Source organism: Balaenoptera borealis, assembly GCF_965194805.1.
Source record: "Balaenoptera borealis genome assembly, chromosome: 4".
In the NCBI taxonomy this organism is placed as follows: domain Eukaryota; kingdom Metazoa; phylum Chordata; class Mammalia; order Artiodactyla; family Balaenopteridae; genus Balaenoptera; species Balaenoptera borealis.
In genome coordinates this window covers 99,471,811-99,482,696 of record NC_138861.1, presented here as the reverse complement: position 1 = coordinate 99,482,696, position 10,886 = coordinate 99,471,811, and the positions used below count along the sequence as shown (strand labels likewise).

General features: G+C 51.0%; 1 long non-coding RNA gene across 1 annotated transcript; it reads left to right on the top strand.

Moving 5' to 3' along the window:
* The first annotated feature begins 8,245 nt into the window (after window positions 1-8,245).
* On the top strand, window positions 8,246-9,510 carry LOC309627356. The gene is made up of 2 exons (XR_014243702.1): window positions 8,246-8,346; window positions 9,078-9,510. It is a non-coding gene; the product is annotated as an uncharacterized lncRNA (long non-coding RNA).
* The last annotated feature ends 1,376 nt before the right edge of the window (window positions 9,511-10,886 follow it).

Below are 10,886 nucleotides of genomic sequence, written 5' to 3'. Positions count from 1 at the left end.
TGAAAAGATACAGTGAGTACAAAGAATTACAGGTCTTGGCTAACAAAAGTCCAGGGCTGAATTCAAAACAGTCACTGTCTACTCTGAGAAGAGAGTGTGTGTCCTTATAAGGATGCCATTTTCCATTTCTAGTCTGGCAAATTTGAGGGAGTGGCAGGGGGAGGGGGTTAGGAAAGAAAAAAAGTTAAAGGCAGAGTCGAGTCTGCTGGTGATGCCTTTATCACGAACTCAGGTTTAAGCTACCCAGTAACCAAAGAACTGGTCAATCGGGTGAATAAAGTCAGATAGCTGGCCTTGTGGACACCCAAGCAGTCAGCTAATTGGCTTCATTTTTCACTTTCAGTTGATTGCTTCAATATCATACAGACCTGGCCTGCTTCAATTTGGGCTTACAGAGGGACAGCTAAGAAGGTGACCCAGGTCCCAGCTGCAAGCAGGAATGACCAGTGCGCAGTCAGTTTCCTGATGGAGACGGAAAGCTTCAACAACTATAGGAGAGACTCGCAGGTTGAAAAAGCACAACATAAAAAGATAGAGTTGGGTTCTGGAAGCTTGCACTACTGCCATCCCTAGGCGTGAAACTGTAAATTAAAGAATGGTCTGTTGTCTGCTGCGCTGAGCCAAATCAGAGACATTTCATATACGCACTTTAATTGGGGTTTTCATTCTAATTGAAGAAATAAATTCCACCTAAGCACATGCTCCCCGCCCCAGTCTCACTATGGTATGTTTTGCACATTGGCAAGTGGGTGCAAAATTTCTGCAACGTGGTCCCTTCAGATATAAGATGGAATTTCCCAGTTTTTAAATGGTAACATATTCGGCTCTAATACACACTGGGCTCTCTCCAAAAAAATCACCCCAATCCACCCTCCCCCTGCTTTAATAATAAAATGTCACAGAATAGCTAAAAACCTTCCAGTCAGCCATGATTCGTGTTTGGGTTTTCTGGGTCTGTTTTTGTGTTTAGTAAGGAATAAAGGCACCAGTCGTTTCCAAATTTCCAGGTCTCTACATAAAGAACCCCCATTTTCATTAGTTTTTTCACTTGCTTGTTTATCACCAGAGGTGTCATAATCATGTTTCTTGTGAAAATGAAAGTAATCAAAATGCCTTGTGATTCCAGGAAAAGAGCTTCTTAGGGAGACATGCCTGCGTTCTATTGATGTTGTAAAAAGGCTTCTTTTACATGGTATTAGATGTTGAGAGCATATCATATTGATCTAGAAATAAAAAGGTTGATTTTTTTTTTTTTTTTTTTGGTACAGGGAACCCTTCCCTTCATAAGCACTTTCTAACACTAGGAATAGGATTTTATTTTTAATTGAGGTGGAGTAAACAAATTATATTTGAAGAGCATTGCTATTTTTAGGGAATGGAAGATTTGTAAGCTTTTTGGCAGCGATTCAGGTAAAAATCATGAATAAGTTTCACTCTTTCAAATTTGGCCCAGGCCTCCCCCTAGCAGCCCTGCCCAGAGTCCAAGATGAGAGTTAGGGTTGCCTTTGTTTAATTAATGCTTTTTCTCCGAAGGAACAGTTAGGAGCAGGTTTCTTAGTCATTTAACCACGCTCAAATGCTGAAAATGCAAACTGGCGATCAATAAGAACCTAGGTCCTTATACCTATATATTCTTCGTCCCTGAAAATGGTGATAGGGCCGCGATGGAAGCCGCAAGTCCTGGTAAGACTCATTGCCTGGCTGCATCTACCACCAGAGATTAAAGCCTCGGTAGCACTTTGAGGGCACCTTTCTCTAATGATGTACATCTCTCATTTGTTTCTGTACTTTATCTTAAAGTTCATACCGCACCAGTGGAAGAGGAAATCAATATTTCAAATAATCTTCCTTTCCCCACCATACAATTCCACTGCACTAAGAGTAGCACGCCGCCCAGTACCGGCCTGTGAGCTACTCATCTTCCACAGAGCAGCGCCAGCTGCTTTGTCAGAAATTCTTTCCGATTTTCTTAGCAACATGAGTCTCCCTTTCTAGAAGAAAGATCTTGCCTTTTGGGAAAACGCTTTTCCAAATCAAGTTAAACTAACTTTACCCGAAGAGACCGATAGTTTTCCTCTTTTTAAAACGCCACCCCCGCCCCTTCTCTGGTTCTCTCCTTACTTTACTCCAATCCTGCCCGCACCCCTCCCTCTCGCCCACCTCCTTCGGTTTCCAAGGAGTTTGCACGTGATTGCCTGTCTTGCAAAATCGGGCCGTAGCCCTTCGCTTTTAAAGGCTCTCAAACGACTTGCTTCCTATCTCGTTAAAAGGTGTTGCCAAACCTCCCATCGCTGTAAAGCTGTATCTCTGTGAGCTTCCTTACATTCAAATCTCCTTTCTCTCTCCCTTGGGAGGTAAACAAAGTGCTGGAGTTTCGCGGCCCAGAGGTGCAGGTCGGGGGTACGCGCCTGGAAACTTATCCTAAAGCAGCTGACTCCCGGACTCGGGGGCGCGGCGCTGCCAAGGAATCCCGAATCCCGCCCCGGCTTGTGCGGGGTGAGTGGCTCAAGCCTTTCCTACACCTCTCGGTCCTCAAAGACCAGCTGGGGTTGGTTTCTGACTCATCGACAATCTCACACACACACGCGCGCACACACACACACACACGCGCGCGCGCGCGCAGGCGCGCGGACGCCCGCTCCTGGAGAGCTGGAGTTTGCCGAGCCAGAGGGATTGTTGGCTCTCGGCAATCCGGAGCCGGCGCCGGGAGGCACGGAGAGCACCCGAGGCAGGGTGGTCTGGAGAAAGCCCCCAGCGCCTGCCTCGGGCAGCCGGGGTACCCCTCGAGTTCCCCAACCCCAGCGCCCGCCCGCCCCACCTCGGCAGTTCCTGCAAGTTTCTACTCCCAGCAGGGCCTCCCGTTTCTCGGCTGCCTCGCCTGAACCCCCAGTTCACGCCGTCACCCCGCCCCCCGTCGTCCCCCCTCCCCCCCACCGCGGCCCCCGCCTTCCAGAGCTCCGCACCCGGCGAGCTGCCGGCATGCTTCCGGGGAGCGGCCCAGACGCCCCCACCCGCGGCGGCAGCCGGCCGGTCTGGCCGGAGCTCGCCGCCGTCTCCCGCTGATGCAGTCTCGGCGGCAGGAGCCTCTCGGAGGCTCCCGGGCCGCCCTGCTGTATTATTCACTCGGATGGCCGCGGCGCTTTCTGGAGAGCCCACGCCGGAGACGCGAGGTCTTCGCCCGGCGATTACTAGTTCGGCAGTCTCAGTTTCTTGGAAACTGGGAGTGTTGCGGGGGCGGCGGAGCGCATTTTTCTGTCGTTTCGCTTTGGGGTATTGGCTCTTTTGCCGGGAGCTCGCAGGAGCGCGCTGCGCCCCGGGCCCGGGAAGGAGCGCGCCAAAGCCGGCGAGTGCGGCGGGCAGCTCGGCTAACGGCCGAGGCTGGCGGGCTAGCTGGGGAGGAGCGACGCCGCGGCGGCTGGGCGAGCCGGGCAGAACAGAGCTCTTTTCCTCGACGCCCCGCAAACCCCGCCGGCCCGCTCCCCCCGCGGCGCTGGCTCCTCCGGGCCCGGGAATCCCCCGCGCCCCGGACCGCCCACCGAGTTGCTGCTGCCTTTCACCATTGCTCCTTCGCCTCGCCTCCCGCCCCAACTTTCCCCAGCCTGGACTCGCGCGCGTACACACACACACACACACACACACACACACACACACACACACACACACACACTCTCTCTCTCTCTCTCTCTCTCTCTCTCTCTCTCTCTCTCTCTCTGTCTCTCTCTGTCTCTGTCTCTCTCTCTCTCTCTCTCTCTCTCTCTCTCTCTCTCTCTCTCTCTCTCTCCTCCCTCGACTCCAGCTCCACTTCCCCGTGTAGTTTGGAGATGACAGATGCCTGTAGACTTTCACCAAACAAGCGGTGGGGGCAGCAGACTACAACAGTTATTTAATTAAAAGGCATTTTTCCTCTCTCTTTCTCGCTCTGGCTCCCGGAATAGCTTCTGCACGCCTAGACCCTGAGCACATTCCTGTCTCTCCAGGTTACCAGTGGCCAACTAACACCCATCTCCTTCCACGCCCCCCCCTTCCGGCGTCTACCCCCAGCTTCTCCGCGCCCCCCGAGTCACACCGACAAGCACACCTCGATGCCGGCGGCGGGGAGCTTCGAGGGCACGATGCAGCCGGACTGCATTGCACAGTCATCAAAGTTAAGTGTGTGTGTTTGTGGGGTGCTTGTGCGCGCCGGGGGAGGCTCGGGGTCATGGGCAGCGGAGCATCCACTCTGCCCCCCTCCTCCTCGGGGTCAGGGGACGCCTCCACTTGAGACTGCAGCCATTTTAGGGAAAGAGGTGGCTCGGAGCCCGGGGGGGAGTGGAGGGGGAACAGCACGTCGCGGGGGTCTCAGAGCTCCGCAGCCCCTCGGCGCAACTGGAGGGCGGGCAGGCGCCGGGCGCACAGGGGCGCGGCGCCCGCGGCGACTTGGGGAAGGTTGCGCTCGAGTTCCCTGGTTTTGCCTGGAGTTGTTCGGGGTAACGTGCCGGCTCCTACCTCTCTCTCTCGGGTTCCCGCTGGGCTGGGAGGTTGGGGCGGGGGGTGGGGAGAGGTCTGGATGGTAGATTGGACAAGGGAGGGACGCAACAGACCCTGGAGACTGGAAAGCTAGTGCTGGGGGAAGGCGGACACCTCCTCTCGCCGGTTGGCACAGACCCAGACGGTGCGACCCACTTGGCCCCCCCAGCCTCCCCACCCCCTCCCGAGCCTCTGCTTCCCCGCCGAGTGCCAAGTGAGCGCACGGCTGGGGGCACGGGGCGCGACGCCGACCGGCACCGAGCCACCCCTTACCTGGTTGGAAGGGGTTTCCCAGGAGGAGCCGTAGTTGTAAAAGAAGGAAGAGAAGAAGGTGTCTTCCGACAGCCCGCAGCCCGCCATGCTCTGGATGCAAATAAAATGAGGAAAGAAAAAAAAAGCACACACACAAAAGCAACCAAAAATTTTCAAAATCAAATTAAACCAATAAGCGAAGAAGAAATTCTCTCGAAAAATAAAAGGAGGGGGAAGGGAACGGCAAAGGGAACGGAAACTCTCGGCGGTGCTCCCTCTCCGGCTGAGGAGGGATGCTCGGGCTGCCGCTGCCGCTGCTGCCGCCGCCGCCGCCGCCGCCTTCTCAAGACGGTACCTAGAGAGGTTCGTCCTGACTTGAGCAGCCGCCGCCGCCGCCGCCTGTGCCGGCTGCGTGTGTGCGCGCGTGTGTGTGCGTGTGCGTGTGTGTGGTGTGTGCGCGCAGAGCGAGAGACCGCAGGGGAAGCGAGAGGGCGAGAGAATGAGCGAGCCGGGATGGAGGGCGCAGAGGCAGAGCGGGCGGGCGTGTGCGCGCGGGGGTGCGTGCGTGTGTGTGTGCGCGCGTGTGGCTGGGTGTGCGTCTGTTTGGGGAGCTCACTGGAGAGCCGGGGCCGTCACGTGGGTGCGCTGACTCCGCCGGCTGCCGGGGACAGCCTGTACTACAGCCACGGCCACTAAATAAGCCCTCGCCGCCAGACCTTTGCAGTCCCCCCCCAGGCCGGCAGCCAACCCTCCCCGCGGGTCTGTGCGGACCCCGGGACTGCAGGGGGCGCGGGTGCGGCGGCGGGCAGGTGGGTGGGTGGGGAGGGGGTCGCCCCAAGCCTGGACTGGGAAAGAAAGATACCGGCGGGGAAGCACTTGTCCCCCGCTACGCCCCGCACCCTCCTGGCCAGCCTTCCTCCCACCCTTTTTGAAGATTTTTTTTTTTTTTTTTAATTCCTAAAATTGCTTTCCCGTGCAGGGACCCCTCTTACAGCCACGGGGAAATTATTTTCACACAGTTGCTACGTCTCAATTGGTTTTTTTTCCTTTCCCGGTGCCCCACGTCTCCCGCGCGCGCGCGCGCGCGCGCGCACACGCCGACACACACACACACCCGTGGCCGCCTCCTCCCATCCCAAATGCAAACCCACTTCCTTTTGCTGTAGTTAAGCTAAGTCAATGCTACATCAAACTAGGCTAGGCTGAGAGAACTGGAAAGTGGATTTAGGGGACAATACTGCCCCAGCAGGAAGAAAGGCTCTAGTTTGGCATTCTGTTGATTTAACAGTTTAAAACGTAGAAGGATTTTGTAGCTTCTGCAATGAAATTCAGGCCCCTTGAGTCACAATTCTTTAAATGGAGCTATTTTCTTAAGTCTATTACATGCTATAAAACTGTAAACGGATAACTCCCGCCCCCAAATGGTATTTTAGGACCAAAGCTTTCTCTCAATTTTAGTAATTGAATATCCAAGGGGTTTTTCTCTGCAAAAAGCCATTCCTTACGTGCTCCCCCCAACTTTTTTTTTTTAATTTTTTGATTTTATTTATTTATTTATTTTTGTCTGTGTTGGGTCTTCGTTTCTGTGCGAGGGCTTTCTCTAGTTGCGGCGAGCGGGGGCCACTCTTCATCGCAGTGCACGGGCCTTTCACTATCGCGGCCTCTCTTCTTGCGGAGCACAGGCTCCAGACGCGCAGGCTCAGTAATTGTGGCTCACGGGCCTAGTTGCTCCGCGGCATGTGGGATCTTCCCAGACCAGGGCTTGAACCCGTGTGCCCTGCATTGGCAGGCGGATTCTCAACCACTGCGCCACCAGGGAAGCCCCCTCCCCCCAACTTTTTATAGATACCATAGTAAGTAAAATTCAGAAAGAAGTCCGCGTATCAGTGTAGGGTGCTCCTACAAGTATTTGAATCCTTCCAGGACAACTTGAAACAACCTGTTATAGACAATTTATACTGTTTTCTTTCTGAATCCTTTTTCCAAATGCTGCCCATTTTTATTCAAACCAATTGTGTTTTTCCAAGACTCCACATTTGCTCTTTTAAATTACCCACTTGAGGTCGAAATCCTCTGTGAAATCAACATTTCCACAGCAACCCAGTGATGTCACAAACATCGGCTCATGATTTCAGAGGGGAAATAAAGCAAGAGAAAAGGATCTCTCTAGAAAGACAGCTTCTGTCTTCCTGCAAATGGCATTGCTCCTAGTAGCGATTCAGAAAACATATTAGATTTCTGGTTAAATACCTGTTTTCTTTTTTCTGAGATTAACTTATTTTTCAAAGATATGTCAAATGATCTTAAAAGAAATAGGTCACCATCCTCTTTCCTGGGTTCGTGAAGAATGGTGTTTTAAATCAGTGGTCCCTAATCACACTGGCCACTAGAGATTTTAATAAAGGGGAAAAAGATTTAATAAAGGGGAAAATGATGTCAGAAAGAACACTGAGAGATTAAATTTAATGTACTAACTTCAGATCCAAACAATGCTGACTGACCTGGCTTCAAAAATACAATAGTTTTTAAGGAGTACTAGACCCACGGAAATTCTATTCATTTATCAAAATTAGTGCTGATCTCACCAATATTGAAGAGAGGGGCTTTTCCTCCATCGTTCCTTCTATTGTTTCCTGGATCTCCAGGCTGGGAGAAAGAGGGAAACAGTTTTCATGCCGTCCCCCCTTTTAACCCTCTGCAGTCTCACGCTTATCAATATTAAACGTAAAGGGAATGGAAAATAGAAATGAGGCCCAATGCCTGGGATTTCTTACTTAGGCTTCCTGTCTAAATAAAGTCCTTTAGATAATACTTCTACAGAGCACTGTAGAGATTTAGTCTGTAAGGTGTTTTTCATATACATTTTATCTCAAGTTTACATTCTATTCCTACAGCCACTTACTGCTTCCCTGGTTTCCCCTCAGGTCCCACCTCCACCCCAAGGGAAGTTAATTCTGTCTCTGTGATTCCCTTTCCTATTTGCTGAATGAATAGGTTTATTCCTTACAACAATCCTGGAAGAATCGAGACTCTTTAAACCCATTTCAAAGATGTGGAAATAGGCTCAGATATGCCAAATAACTTGCCCAAGATCACCCAGTGGCAAAGTGTTAGGAAGCTCTTATTATTTTTGTTTTAGAGGTGAGCAAACAGAGGCTCAGGGAAAGACTCTCAGCTCCCCATCCTACCCAGCTAGTAAGTGGCAGAGCTAGGTCTTGAACCAAAGATTTCTGGTTCATGACTTCCCTTTCCTTAAAAAATAGTCTTTCCCATCTCCAGACACACAGGAAAATGGGTATATGGATGAACTGAGCGGGCTCAGGACCTACAGAGACATCCAGGGAGGGAGAGGCAGGAACAGGTGGAAAGAATCTCCTCTGAGCAACAAACAGGGGAACATTTGTATACAGAAGTCTGGCCTCCAGCCACAAACATTTGGCTGCCCTCAAATCTCCGGCTCTTTCTTTTTCCAAACAGGGAAGGCCCAAGGAGGGCCACCTGGATAGGCTTCTGATGAAACACCTTCCTCTCCGCCCAGCTTGTCCCTCTCCCAGGGCAGCCCTGCCATCCTGAAAGAACCCTTCCTTGGTAGGTTCGCTCACCAGGTATTAGCACAGTAATGTAGAGATTTGTTTGCTAGTTCCCAAAAACATAAAAACAAGCCACCCCTTCTACCCCCACTGGGGCCCAGAACAGATGGAGACAACGCCTTGGGAAGCCGAGGGAGCCACAAGCTCATTGAGAAAAGATCATCCCAGCTACCTTGCTAACTCTTTGCTCTGCAGTATTCAGAGATATGAAGATGGAAACCGCGTTTCATTTCCAAATCCACTGTGGTTGGTTCTCTGAAGACAAACCAAACTTCTGCACGCATTCCTCTGTCATACTGCCAAGTCACGATTTGTCACACTGCAAATGTGTGATTTGTTAAACTGATATATCTTTCCATTAACAAGAAAATCCATCTTTATTCGTAAACACTCTCCCCCCTAAGAAATGTTTTGCATTCATTTCATATTGGAAATTGGTTAATAGTGCAGATGATGCTGGGGTGTTTTCCTTGTTTATAAATGAGTTGCATTAACACTCTCATACCACTAGGGTGTCATTTAGTGAACGGTTGCTCCACTCTGCAGATGCAAGAGGCCAAAGTGTGGTGGATGAGGATAAAAAATGGTCGTTTTGGCAAAAACTGCAGATCGGAAGCAGATGTACAGAGGACGAAGATTTCATTCAGTCTTTTTCCTTTATTAAAATAAAGTCTGCTAATCGGTCTTATTTTAAAAAGCCCTCTGAATACAAACTCGTGTTAATTCCAGGCACAGTGGAAACCAAAATCATCCCTGCCTTCAAGAAGTTTACAGTCTTGGGACTTCCCTGGTGGCGCAGTGGTTAGGAATCCACCTGCCAATGCAGGGGACACGGGTTTGATCCCTGGTCCAGGAAGATCCCACATGCCGCGGAGCAACTAAGTCCATGCACTACAGCTACTGAGGCTGTGCTCTAGAGCCCGTGTGCCACAACTACTGAGCCTGTGCTCTAGAGCCCGTGCACCACAACTACTGAGCCTGCATGCCATAACTACTGAAGCCCACGTGCCTGGAGCCCGTGCTGCACAAGGAGAGGAGCCACTGCAGTGAGAGGCCTGTGCACCGCAATGAAGAGTGGCCCCCGCTCGCCGCAACTAGAGAAAGCCTGCGTGCAGCAGCAAAGATCCAACACAGCCAACAATAAATAAATAAAATAAATAAATTTATGTTAAAAAAAAAGAAGTTTACAGTCTCAGCACATGTTGTTTGGTCTACCAATTGGTTTAGTTGCCGATTTTCTTTGTAGTTGTTTAAAACTTTACATCCGCTCATCAAAATTATAATTACCCTGGGAAGAGATTAAAATTAAGAGGTAGTGAGACAAGGAAAAGTTGAGAGGGCAGAGGGATGGTATAGCAAGAAAGAGACAGGGAGATCCCGTGGAAAGTGCAGAAAGAAAAGGGCAGGAAGAAGGATGCAGAGGTTCATGCAAAACCCAACTACGGCAGAAAATGAACCTCAAAATAACTAAGAAAATAGTAATAACAAATGTGTATCGAATGCTGACAATGTGTCAGGCATGATGTTAAACGTAGGGCAGTCTTACTTGGGGCTGCCCTGACCAAAGGGAAGTGCATTAAAGTGCAAGCTGTTTATTTGGGAGGAGATCCTAGGAAGCATAGGTAGGGAAGTAGGAGAAGTGAGAAAAGAAGTGAAGAAATGATTAAAGCGGGCAACTATGGGCAACCAGAGCTTAACGCCACTTGGGAACCTCTGGAGTGCAGTGGAGGAGGCACCCTTCAGAGTTACCCCACTCGAGGGCTGAGGGCGCTGGGATACGGATCCGTCAACTCCTCAGCCGACGGCTGCTCCCAGGTGACGTTAACTCCCCAGCACGTCCAACCTGCGGCAAACGTGGGCAAAGTGGGCGCTGGCAGCCAGAGGAAGTCCTCAGGCAAAGGGATGCAGAGACCGCTGTTCGAACCTGGGGCCACATACTTGGAAATGGTAAGGGCTGTGGGGCTATGGGTGAGGCACCAAGAGCATCTGCACCCCAAACATTGGCTCATTTCATTTTACAAAAACCTTTTGAAGTGGGAACATTTCCACTTTTTCCTGAGAGAACATAGTCTAGGAGAGTAAGAAGGGGCATCTGTTGTTTTTACGCAGTTAACTAACATCAGTTCCCTCTTCTGGTAACAGCCCCCTGCTTTTCCTTTGAGGAACATTCCCTCCCCTGTCTCACTTATCTGACCTAAGCCCCTCACTCCAGGGATGCGCAGGTGACCCTGACCTGATAAGAGCACTACCTCAGATTTTCACTGGACCTATAGGGCTATAGCAGCTGTAGAGGTGTGTTCGTTCTGCCGGGAGAGCAAAGCTGGGAGGATATAAGCCTGGAGCTCTTCTAGGCCCTGTTACACCCACAAGAATGAACCCAACTGCTTGAGAATGAAGCCAGCTCAGAGGAAAGCCAGCACTGAAAGGAAGCACCACAGATTCGTGACTTACATCCTTTGAGCGACTGGATCCAGCCCAACCTGAAGCCAGCCACTGCCCTGGACTTTCCAAGTATGTAAGCCAATAAACTCTTCTTTA